Here is a 13,373-nt window from a genome sequence, read left to right on the forward strand (position 1 = left end):
TCTGAAGGTGACTATAGTGATGGGGCAGTGGGGGGAGAGTGCAGGCACATGCAATATGCGCTGCTCCCCTGTCCACCAACTTGGCGCGGCTTCAGCACCAAGGTGATGGACAGCGGGTGCAGTGAATATTACATGAGCCTGAGTGGGAACACAGGACCTCCCACTGTCTTTGCATCCCGCAGCCAGCCTACCCCAGCCCCCTGACACCACTCCAGAGCTGCCCCCCCCTCCTCTACAGCACACATTCGGATTATAAGACGCATCCCCCACTTTCCCCCAAAGTTTGGGGGAGCAAAAATGCATCTTATAATCTGAATAATTATTACGGTAATTATTTTTGCATCGCTTTATTCTGAGATGCATAACAAAATAGTCCAAAACTAATAGCCACCTCAATTCAGCATATTATATCTCAATTTCTGCCACAAATTTGTGCAGACACCAAATGCAAATAGGCAAAAAATAGATGAATCAATAAAACTAATCATTTATTAATAAATTTCATAAAATTCTTTTTTACAAGGAAATTTCTAAAAAAAAGGGAGTACAAATGTAATGATAGATGCTCACAGAATTAAGCTTTATGCAACATAATCACAGAATGTTTTTTTCCTTTTCTTTTTTAAATTTTTTTTACATACAAATTATCTCCAAATAGTGTTTATTTCTTAAGCATAAATTCATAAGCTATATTTATATAAACTTCTGTCTAAATATTTTTAGGGAAAGGCCCAATAGTTCTAAAAGCAGAAGAAACACATCTTTGATTAAATAGTGTGAAATACACACTGCTGAAGGTAAATAACAATTGGGTTTAACTCCCTATACTCTGTGTATACCATGATAATCAAAGACAAGGCTAACTAATCCTTAATGGAGTAATCACAATGTATAAATGCTCAGATAGTAGCGACTTTTGTTCTCAATGTTTCTCTGATTAATTACAAATACTTATAAACAAAAATGCATAAGCTTACTTGATTGTGTAAATATGTATCTAAAGGCCCCGTCAAACTAAGCGACTCACCAGCGATCCCGACACCGATATGAAGGTGTCAGGATCGCTGGTAAGTCGCTATGTGATCGCTGGTGAGCTGTCACATAGACAGCTTCACCAGCGATCAGCACAGCGATGCTGAGCGCCCGGCATCGCTGGCTATCGCTGTAGAAAATAGTATCAAAATAAAAAATATAGTTATTCTCACCTTCCGACGTCCCGTTTAGCCATCCCGCCTCTCTCCACGCTCCGGTCCCAGTGATCCTTTGCACGAATGACCGCGAGATGTCACGGTCTCGCGGGATAACAAAGTCTCGCGGTCATTCATGCAAAGGATCACTGGGACCGGAGCGTGGAGAGAGGCAGGATGGCTGAACGGGACATCGGAAGGTGAGAATAACTATATTTTTTATTTTTTTTTATTATTTTTTTACACCTGATCGCTGGTCTCCCGCTGTCACACACAGCGATGCGTGCTGGCCAGCGGGAGACCAGCGACCAAAGAAATGTCCAGAGGTTTCTTGCAGCGATCAGCGATACCGGCAGGGGGGCCGCTCGCTGATCGCTGTCACACACAGCGATCTCGCTGGTGAGATCGCTGTTACGTCACAAAAGTTGTGACTCAGCAGCGATCTCGCTACCGAGATTGCTTAGTGAGACGGGGCCTTAATTGTTGTAACAAAGGAACAACCTAACTGTGTGTGCGGCAAAAAATTTTTTCTCCTTAATGTGAATATATCCAATGCCTAGTCGAAGATTGCCTTTCATCCATGCTTCCACAGAATTTAAAAAAAAATAACTCATGAAGTAGACCTGGATAGAAATGATGGTACCCTTAACTTAATATTTTTTGCACAACCTTTTGAGGCAATCACTGCAATCAAATAATTCCTGTAACTGTCAATGAGACTTCTGCACCTCTCGACAGGTATTTTGGCCCACTTCTCAAGAGCAAACTGCTCCAGTTGTCTCGTGATTGAAGGTTGCCTTTTCCAGACGGCATGTTTCAACTCTTTACAAAGATGCTCAATAGGATTTAGGTCAAGGTTCATAGAAGGCCACTTCAGAATATAGTTCATTGTTTTCCTCTTAGCTATTCTTGGGTGTTTTTAGCTGTGTGTTTTGGGTCATTATCCTTTTGCAAGACCCATGACCTGCGACTAAGACCAAGCCTTCTGACACTGAGCAGCACATTTCTCTCTAGAAACCCTTGATAGTCTTGAGATTTCATTGTACCCTGCACAGATTCTAGACACCCTGTGCCAGATGCAGCAATGCAGCCCCAAAACATAATGGAGCCTTCTCCATGTTTCACAGTAGGGACAGTGTTTTTTTTCTTGATATGCTTCATTTTTCTGTCTGTGAACATAGAGCTGATGTGCATTGCCAAAAAGATCCATTTTTGTCTCATCTGTCCATAGGACACTCTCCCAGAAGCTTTGTGGCTTGTCAACATGTAGTTTGGCAAATTCCAGTCTAGCTTTTTTATGATTTTTTTTTTCAACAATGGTGTCCTCCTTGGTCGTCTCCCATGAAGTCCACTTTGGCTCATGCAACGACGGATGGTGCGATCTGACACTGATGTTCCTTGAGCTTGAAGTTCACCTTTAATCTGTTTAGAAGTTTTTCTGGGCTCTTTTGTTACCATTCGTATTATCTGTCTCTTTGATTTGTCATCAGTTTTCCTCCTTCTGCCACGTCCAGGGAGGATGGCTGCAGTCCCATGGAGCATAAATTTCTGAATAATATGTGCAACTGTAATAATCACAGGAACATCAAGCTGCCTGGAGATGGTCTTATAACTTTTACCTTTTTACATGTTTGTCTATAATTTTCTTTCTAATCTCCTGAGACAACTCTTTCTTTCTCTCTCACCCATGACAGCACCACGGAGAGAGGGGATCCGCGCATCAATGACAGGAACCTACATATAAAAGGGTGCCACCTCTCCTCCGCCCGCCAGTTGGGTTCCTGTCCTTGACGGGTGACCTATAGAACCAGCAGCAGCTTACCTGAGGAATCCAGGGCCGTCCCGTCCGTGGTCTTGACAGCGGGGAGGCCCCTGTTGCGGCGTGGTCGGTTCCTGAAGCCGCCACCGCTGCAGCCGACGGGCTCGACAGGGTGAGCTGGGGGAGAGGACTGAGCCGCTGCTCCGGAAAGGAGGCTGGGGGTGACCCGGGACACACGCGAGCAGCGCCATGGTACAGAGGTGTACCAATATGGCGCTGCCCCGGAAATGGATAAGATGACTTCCGGGTCCCTCCGGTCGGCGCATGCGCACTGCGAGCTCCCCAGGGAAGAGAGCGGTGCAGGCTGGGAAAGGAAGTGACGTCACACCCCGGGAAATTTGAAAAAGGAAGAGCTGGAACCACTCCTTGCTGGAAGCGTCCTGTAAATATGGAGGACAGCGACCAGCAAGAGGAGCAGCCTGAGCAGCAGCCTAAGCAGCAGCACAGGCATCAGCAACACCACCATCACCGGCAAAAGGAGAAGGACAGGTGCGAGGGCCGGTCCAGTAGCCACTCCATGCAGCGTAGCAGGTCGGCTGCGAGGAGCAAGTCACCATTCTTGGATCAACCCATGAGGGACCTGAATCCACCTCCTGAACTGGTACCTGCAACCGTACATACCTGGGTGAGTGATCTACGTGAAAGTTCCCCATTGTAATAGACTTCTTTCCCTTATTAGGTAAAGAAGAAAGCAAAAACAAAGAACAGGGAATGCCTCACCTGTAGCAGAGCTCTACCAGTCTCTTGGGATAAAAAGCTCTGCGAATCCTGCATACAGGAAGTTCTCTGTGATGAAACCCCAGATTACGCCTCAGATCTAAGAGCTGTAATCCGATCGGAGTTTCAGAGTGCCCTTTCATCCCTAAAACAAAGAGGGAAAGCTAAAAAGAGGGATGTAGTAGCTGGTTCCCAGTCATAGATCTCGACGTCAGGGGAGGTTACCTCACAGACTTCGGACACCGACTCGTCATCCTCAGACGAAGAAATGGGGGGGGCCATCACTGTTTTCCCCTAGATGAGGTAGACATGTTAGTAAAGGCAGTAAGGCAGGTCTACCATGGGGGTGCAGACCCTCGACCTGATAGATCAGTCCAGGACATAATGTTTGGGGGACTGGGCCAAAAGAAACGCAGAGTGTTCCTGCTAAACGAGAATGTACAGGGCCTGATAAAAAAAGAATGGGAAAAACCGGATAGGAAAAACTCCACGGTCCCTTCCCTTAAGAGGAAATATCCATTCGACGAGGAGGCATTCACATCTTGGGACAAAGCCCCGAAACTAGATGTAGCGGTCGCCAAGGCCTCAAAAAAATTTGCACTCCCCTTTGAGGACATGGGCACTCTAAAAGACCCCTTAGATAAAAATGCCGATACCTTCCTCAAGGGCACTTGGGAATCAGCTGGGGGAAATCTTAGGCCAGCCATAGCAGCAACATGTACCTCCAGAGCCCTCATGGTATGGGTGGATCAACTAGAGAAACAGTTAAGGGAAGGTACACCCATGGAGAAGATCCTGGAGTCCATTCCAGTAATAAGGGGAGCGGCGGCCTTCTTTGCAGACTCATTAGCTGATTCAGTGAGGTTGTCATCCAGAGCGGCAGCCCTCTCAAATGCAGCCCGAAGAACGCTGTGGCTCAGATGTTGGCCAGGGGACTTACAGACTTCCCCTGCGAAGGAAAATTCCTATTCGGAGAGACACTGGATGACATCCTCCAAAAGGCAGGAGATAAAAAGAAGGGATTCCCAAACCTAGGTCCTACAGGCTTTAAAAGGTCCTTTCGTAACAAAAAGTTTTTCCAGAGAAGACCCCCAGGAGAACAGAAATGGGATGACAGAAGGAGAGATAGGGGTTCTTCTTCGGTAACTCGTCCCGAGACAAGAAACCCTCCAAGTGACTGTTTGCCCAGGGTGGGAGGGAGGCTAAGCTTTTTTTTCTCCCAGCCTGGAGGAAAATATTGAACAACCCTTGGTTATTAAATCTGATAGGATCAGGCCTGAGGATAGATTTTCTCTCTCTCCCACCTCAAAAATACGTGGTAACTCCACTAAGATCTTCAATACGAGAACAAAAAGCTCTCAAAAAAGAGGTCCTAAGCTTACTAAGCAAAAGAGTCCTCCAGGAGGTTCCCCTGCAGGAGAGGGGCAGAGGGTTCTACTCCCCTCTTTTTCTGGTGACCAAACCGGACGGTACCTTCCGGACAATTATAAATCTAAAAAGACTAAACAATTACGTCAAAAACCAGAAATTCAAAATGGAGTAAATCAAGTCAACCACCAAAATTCTCTTCCCACATTGCTTCATGACAGTATTAGATATCAGCGACGCTTACTATCACGTCCCCATCCACAAAGACTCCTGAAAATACCTCGGACTGGCTGTCTCCATAGAGGGCGGGATAAAGGAGTTTCAATACAGGGCCCTGTAATTTGGAATTTCTATAGCCCCACGAGTTTTCAGGAAACTAGTAGCAGAAATGATGACCCACCTAAGAGAGCAGGATATTTTAATAATCCCATTTTTGGACGACTTTTTAATAGCAAGCAACGCGGCCCAAAAATGTAGGGAACAGAGGGACAGAGTAATGAACACTCTACGGAACCTCGGCTGGCTTCTATACCTGAAAAAATCGAGGTTGGAGCCCAGCAAAGTTCAGGAGTTCCTAGGACTAACACTGGACTCAAACACCCAAGAGTGTTATGTTCCGGACCGCAAAAAAGAGAGAATTGCTTAGATAGTAGCGAGCGATTCAGAACCCTTCCATGACACTAAGAAAAGCGATGTCACTACTAGGGTCCCTCTCCGCCTGCCTGCCGGCAGTCCAATGGGCACAGCTACATACGAGAGATCTCCAATGGGATGTATTAGCCAACCAGTTAGCATTAGGAGGTCACTTGGAAGGTCAAGTTACACTAGACTCCAAAACTATTCATTCCCTAGCTTGGTGAGGAAACAGACAACCTATCCAAAGGGATTCCCTGGGTAATACAAATCACACATAATTTATACGGATGCCAGTCCCATGGGATGGGGAGCACATATGAGCAACAAGGTGGCTCAGGGGGAACGGGGACGTCAGGAATTAGAAGCCTCCTCGAACCAAAAGGAACTCTTGGCAGTAAGTTATGCCCTAACACACTTTCTACCTGCGCTGCGGTGTCATCACATCCGCATATTTTCGGACAATCAGGTGACGGTGGCCTACATAAATCACTGGGGGGAACCAGGTCCCGGGCACTAATGAACACATCCTCCAAAATCTTCACCCTAGCCGAGACAAGCCTACTATCCCTCTCTGCACTGCATATACGGGGAACAGAAAATCAGAGAACAGACTTTGAGTCGCACCCAGTTACGGCAGGGAGAATGGGTTCTAAAACAGTCCATTTTTCAGCATATTGTAAAAATGTGGGGAACCCCGTACATAGATCTGTTTGCCGACCACAAAAAAAAAAAAAGTGGAAGCATTTTGTTCCCTACACCCCAGGGGAAATCCCCGGGCCCTGGATGCGTTTATGCTTCCGTGGACACAGGGCCTAACGTATGCCTTTCCGCCGACCATTCTCATCCCGGCGGTCATAAGAAAAGTCAGAGAGGACAAAGCAAGAATGATACTAATAGCCCCCTTCTGGCCAAAAAGAACTTGGTTCTCCTGGCTGAGAATACTGTCAATAGCCGACCCTTGGGTCCTACCAGATCTCCCGGACCTACTGTCTCGGGGACCAGTGTTACACCCTCGGGCAGTGAACCTCCATTTAACAGCATGGAATTTGAAAGGGCACTGCTGAGGGGGAGGGGGTTTTCCGAAAACCTGGTTTCTACACTACAAAAGAGTAGGAAACTGATCACGACGAGAGCCTATGGGAGAACTTGGAGGAAATTTCTGTCCAGCTCCGGGGCAAGGGTTCAGGATCGAGTCCAGATTGACAAAATTCTCGAATTTCTGCAAAGGGGTTTAGAACGGGCTGGCGAGTAACACATTGAAGGTACAGATAGCGGCCCTAGGTGCCCTTTATAACCAGGACGTGGCAGGCAACCCTTGGGTAGCACGGTTTATTAGAACCGCAGCCAGGTCTAGACCAATGATTACCCAGAAATTACCATCATGGGATCTAAACCTAGTACTATCTGCACTAACAGGCCCCCCACTTGAACCCATCCAGTCAGCACCCCTAAAAACCTTGTCATTAAAAACTGTGCTTCTAGTGGCCCTAACATCCGCTCGTAGGGTGAGCGATATTCAATCTCTGTCAGCAACGCCACCATTTACTAAAATTCTAGACGATAGTCATATTGAAACCTGACCCGGCATATCTACCTAAGGTGGCAACACACTTTCATAGGTCCCAAGAAGTAGTCCTTCCTTCCTTCTGCCCAAATCCTAGAAATAGGGGAGAGGAGATATTTCACACCCTAGATGTGAAGAGGTGCCTAGTTCAGTACTTAGAGACCACCAAGGGATGTAGGAAGGAAGGCTCTCTTTGTGTGTTTCCAGGGACTTCGGAAGGGACTCAAGGCATCTAAGAGTAACCTAGATAGGTGGATAAGGGATGCGATTGCCCTGGTATATTCATCCAGTGGGAATACCATCCTGGAGGGTTTAAAAGCTCATTCCACAAGGGCAATGGCAACCTCATGGGCAGAAAGATCAGAGGTATCGATAGAACAGATCTGTAAGGCGGCCACCTGGTCAACACCTTCTACCTTTTTCAGACACTATCGTTTAGATCTAGCCTCTATGTCTGACCTGACCTTCGGGAGAAGGGTCCTTCAGGCGGTGGTCCCTCCCTAAGCTGCCAATCTCTGTAATTCTCTCCGTGGTGCTGTCATGGGTGAGAGAGAATAGCTTAGTTACTCACCGATAACGGTGTTTCTCGGAACCCATGACAGCACCCGCTTATTCCCCCCTTCACGTGTGCGGTGAGCACGGTTTACTGTTCGTAGAGTGTTTTCGTTTAGACACGGTGCTTCTTGATAATATGCAATATTATAATGTTATGAATATACTTTTGTTAGCTAGCCTGGAGACCCTCTGATGCTCTGTAACCAACTGGGGGTGGAGGAGAGGTCCCGCCCTTTTATCTAGGTTCCTGTCCTTGATGGGCGGATCCACTCTCTCCGTGCTGCTGACATGGGTTCTGAGAAACACCGTTATCGGTGAGTAAGCTATTCGCTTCCTCTGGTCAATGTTGAGTGTGATACACACCATGTCACCAAACAGGACAGTGAGTATCTGTAGCCCTCTATACAGGCCCACTCACTGATTCCAAGATTGTAGACACCTGTGATGCTAATTAGTGGACACACCTTGATTTAACATGTCCCTTTTGTCACATTATTTTCAAGGGGTACCATCATTTCTGTACAGGCCTATTTCATGAGTCTTATTTTTTTTAATTCTGTGGAAGAATGGTTGAAAAGCAATGTCTGACTTTCATTTGTTCATTTTCATAGATTATTTATTTTTTGTCATTCAAGTTATTTCTGTCACCATTGTGGGTTTTTCTGTCATTGAACGAGTGGTACCAGCAATGTTGACCACGTGTGAATCTCTATCTATAAAACATTAGTGTCTACTATATATGAGGCAATGCTGTGTTCAGGAGAAATTGCATAATAAATTATGCAGGATAAAATTTGGGGCTGAAGTAACATTTTAGCTGAATGGAATTTGAGTAAATGGAATTTTTTCTTTTTCATTCCCTTTTACATTAATTAATCTAAAGCCCTTCAAGGATTAGCAAACTTCTTGCATACTTTGAAGCCTCCCTTTTTTTTTTTTTTTTTTTTTTTTAGCCCTTTTATGACGAATGGCGGACATAGCACGTCATAAGCAGATGTCATTTCCCTCACAATGATGTGCTATGTCCATCATGCATTGAAACTGAGCCTAGTCTATTGCTTTCTTCTTTTTGCTCCAAATCACCTGTTTCCTATCTTCAGAAAGTAATGATATTAGCGGAGCTCGTATATAGGTGCTGAGTCAGCTGCAAGTACCAAAAGACTCCTACCACAATGGAGTTATAATCGGAAAAATGAATAGATAAGATAGTACTCGCACTATGAGACAAACACCAAAAACATTACTGATTAATTATAATAACTAGGCATAACTCTTCCAAAAAGGTCAGTGCAAAACTAACGGCACAGTCTAAGATTACTCCTGACATCACTGAACACTCTGCTAACTTCTGACGCTACTGTCAGTGTATTCATTTATTTATATACTAGCTGAAGAGCCCGGCGCTGCCCGGGCATAGTAACTAACTGTGGTTAGTTATAGCAAATTATAATTATCCTCCATCCCATAGTCCCGTGCCCATATACCCATCATACATATCCACGATCCCATAGGCCCGTGCCCATATACCCATCATACATATCCTCCATCCCATAGTCCCATGCCCATATACCCATCACACATCCTCCATCCCATAGTCCCATGCCCATATACCCATCATACATATTCTCCATCCCATAGTCGAGTGCCCATATACCCATCACACATCCTCCATCCCATAGTCCCGTGCCCATATACCCATCATACATATCCGCCATCCCATAGTCCCGTGCCTATATACCCGTCATAAATATCCTCCATCCCATAGTCCAGTGCCCATATACCCATCACACATCCTCCATCCCATAGTCAACCATTATGACATCATAATGAGCGCCTGGGCTTGCTACCTATGATGACATCAGCGTCGCCATGGCAACCATTATGACATCATGAGGGGCGGGGCTTGATACACTTTTTACCCCATTATGTAGATAGGGGCAAAATTGTGTGGTGAATTGGAACGTGCGGGGTTAAAATTTCGCCTCACAACATAGCTTAGGACACTCTCGGGGTCCAGACGTGTAACCGTGGCAAATTTTGTGGCTGTAGCTGCGACGGTGCGGATGCCAATCCCGGACATACACATACATACATACATACATACATACACACACTTGAGCTTTATATATTAGATATATTTTTTATTTCATTTTTTGTTCATCTGCACAAGCATATTTGCACAAAGGCAAAAGGTTACTGTTGTACTGCCCCCTTTACTATTTGCACAAAGGCAAAAGGTTACTGTTGTACTGCCCCCTTTACTGCATACCTGGCAGATTTTATACCTTTACTTTTTATTCTTTAGTTTTGCACTGACCTTTTTGGAAGAGTTATGCCTCATCTCGCTCAGATCAAACAAGGCTTCTACTGAATTATTACAGGTATTTATTAAAATGAATCAGTAATGTTTTTGGTGTTTATCTCATAGAGCGACTACTATCTTATCTATTTATGTTTCCAATCTTCTACTGTCGACGTCTTGTAATTTTTCGTAAACTCGAGCCTTCTCTTCATATGACGATATTAAAATATTAAAGTCAAGGCTTCATCATTTTTTTTTTTCAGGCCTCCATTCCAGACTGTGTAACGTGCGTCTCGCGTTGCTTGCATGGGCCTCTGTGATCTCACTATTACCAAGCATATAAGCCACCTACTCTGTCTTTTTTGTCACGTCAGAACTGGTAAATCTTGTGATGAGCCAACTTGTTGATATTTTGCCTAGACATGGCATGGCACTCACATGATACTGTTGTTACCCATCCTCACATTGCTCTTCATACAGTGTCTGCACCCATCTTTTCGCTCCCTCCCCTTTCAAACATGATCGCAGTGTACCAGGGGTTTAGAGAAGCATCAGCAGGGAGGGGGCTCCCTCCGTGCTTCCCTGGTACCATGTGACCGCACAGGAAGAAGACAGGAAGAGAGATACAGATGCTGGGACCGAGATGTAGCAGAGCTGGATATGCAGACGCCAAGAGGGTGAGTAGCACTGGGGGAGGGTGAGCCAGCCATGCCATAAAGAGAGGTGTTTTTTTTTTTTTTTTTTTTTAATTGCAGCATCATTATTATATGTGGCATATATGGAGCATGTTATGGGCCACCGTTAACCTTTGTGCAGCATTATTATATGGGACATATATAATAAGGAGCATGTTATGGGCCACCATTAACCTTTGTGCAGCATTATATGGGGCATATATTAATATGGAGCATGTTGCATTTCCCACCCTAGGCTTATTCTTGAGTCAATAAGTTTTCCCAGTTTTTTGTGGCGAAATTAGGGGGGTAGGCTTATACTCGGGTCGGCTTATACACGAGTATATACAGTAAATGACTGCAATGAAACAGAGTGAAAAATTTGTAGGGGGTCTGAATACTTTCCATACCCAATGTAAAGATCTTGTAATTCTGAATGTAATGATATTGAGACTGCTGGAAAGTAATCTGTACATAACAAGAAATTCAGTATTATGCTTAGTGACATGTGACAATTGTAATATGGAGAATTTAAAGACAATTTAAATTTAAAGAAAATCATTTTTTGTTTCAATGTTAATAATCGTAATAATCTAGAAGTTGACTTTTACAATTAGGTCCTGGTTGAAATCTATTGATTAATTGTAACATTCAATTTCCGTCTCTTATAAAAATGTTATCTCCAGCCCTCTCCTTTATTAGACATGTTAAAAGTTGTTAGGTGGGTACATCAAAAGTAAAAAGCAATACTTCACTGATCCTATATTGAACCTGCTCCACTGTTACCCTACAAGCAGACACATGCCCGAGTTTGGAATGTCATTGCTGATTTTAGACAGGTAGAGAAAGGAGTGGGCTTGCATAAAGCGCTGGATCATTTTTTACCATTTTGCATTGAGTTTTCCTGTGGCTTGATGTTCACCAAGCTGTCCATGTAACCTCTAAGCGTCATTAGCAATGTGGTGAGAACAGTTTTTTGGACTATCTTAATTCTCTTCAAAAACATCTGTGCTAAATTACCAGATTTGTAAAGACTTGATATCAAGAGCTAAAAGTATTTCATTTATTGAAACATCTTTCTTTTTTTACATCAACAGTTCCTGTAAAACAAATCTCAAGGACAAGAAAGCAATGCCAGTCTTCAACAAACTGATTGTCACTAGTAGCTATACAGCGCCTGTCCAGTGTTTTTTTTTTTCATATGTGATTCTTACCTCATAACTGGTCATCAGGCTGCCCTACTGTAAGTGGTAAAATAGAAATATATATGTCTGCTTGTTGTGTCCAATGATTATTATATTTGTCTGTATATATGTAAATATTTATATTGTAAGTATATTTATTTGTAACTATTTTAATATACATATGTTTACTGATTCACGCATAAAGAAAATTAATGAAAATGTAAAACAAATCTCAAGGACAAGAAAGCAATGCCAGTCTTCAACAAACTATGATTGTCACTAGTAACTATACAGCGCCTGTCCAGTGTTTTTTTTTTATGTGATTCTTACCTCATAACTGGTCATCAGGCTGCCCTACTGTAAGTGGTAAAATAGAAATATATATGTCTGCTTGTTGTGTCCAATGATTATTATATTTGTCTGTATATATGTAAATATTTATATTGTAAGTATATTTATTTGTAACTATTTTAATATACATATGTTTACTGATTCACGCATAAAGAAAATTAATGAAAATGTGCAGTAAGAACAATGCAATGACTCCTATTCATCAGACCACACAGGTATTGTGCAGTTTGATTACTTAGATGCCGTGCCTATCTACTGTATCTTAGATTAAAACCTTTTCCTAGACCAATGTAAAGACATGGCTGAAAAAGTATGAAGAGATCCAGAAAAATTATAAAAATACCATGTTTATTAATAACACATAAAAAACAAAAAAACAAAATTGCCCAGTAGGAGGCACACAGATGTCCTAACGACCATACAAAAGTGCAGGTAAAGTACAATTAAATAGATATATTTCATGAGGCCACATGTAATTGAAAGACTAAAAACATGATATCACATATAAATAGCTGCATATAGCGGCAACATGACACAAAGGTCTAAGTCCCTACATGAATGAAAGTGAATCAACAGCTACAAAGAAATCCAACAGACTAATAGCATAAGATTATAAATAGATGTATATCGCTGCACGTGGCGGTAACATGACACTAAAGTCAAAGTCCCCACATCAATAGAACTAACCAATACTAAGTGAGCCAAAAGATATCATAAAAGTAAAACATTACCTGAGCACTATGTGCAAAATAATGGATGGACGCCGCAGCCTCCACTACCCCAACGCGCGTTTCGCACCAAGCTTCTTCCGGAAGACGCCCCCGGAAGAAGCCATATTAATATACATACTGTATATGTTCACTGATTCACTCATAAAGAAAATATTGATTGGCTCTGATCTTCACCGTATCCTGCAGCCTACTTGACTGGCAGGTCCCTGTGTGTACATAGGGGAGAGTACATTCAATTCGCTAGAGCATCACTGGGAAAAAAGGGCTGGGAGAGTCACCGACATT

The 13,373-nt window shown here is 43.5% G+C and overlaps 1 long non-coding RNA gene across 2 annotated transcripts in view; it reads left to right on the top strand.

Moving 5' to 3' along the window:
• The window catches only part of LOC141089352 (uncharacterized), a 66,497-nt gene extending 54,174 nt beyond the window's left edge, over positions 1–12,323 (top strand). The window contains exons 4-5 of one of the 2 annotated variants that reach the window (XR_012232256.1): positions 10,152–10,227; positions 11,920–12,323. This is a non-coding gene — a long non-coding RNA (uncharacterized lncRNA). The remainder of the gene's footprint in view (positions 1–10,151; positions 10,228–11,919) is intronic. The other variant, XR_012232255.1, reaches the window with a different exon arrangement.
• Positions 12,324–13,373: the final 1,050 nt, after the last annotated feature.

The sequence above is a fragment of the Dendrobates tinctorius genome, unplaced genomic scaffold (genome assembly GCF_039654945.1).
Source record: "Dendrobates tinctorius isolate UK_male_01 unplaced genomic scaffold, ASM3965494v1 ptg000046l, whole genome shotgun sequence".
Classification (NCBI taxonomy): domain Eukaryota; kingdom Metazoa; phylum Chordata; class Amphibia; order Anura; family Dendrobatidae; genus Dendrobates; species Dendrobates tinctorius.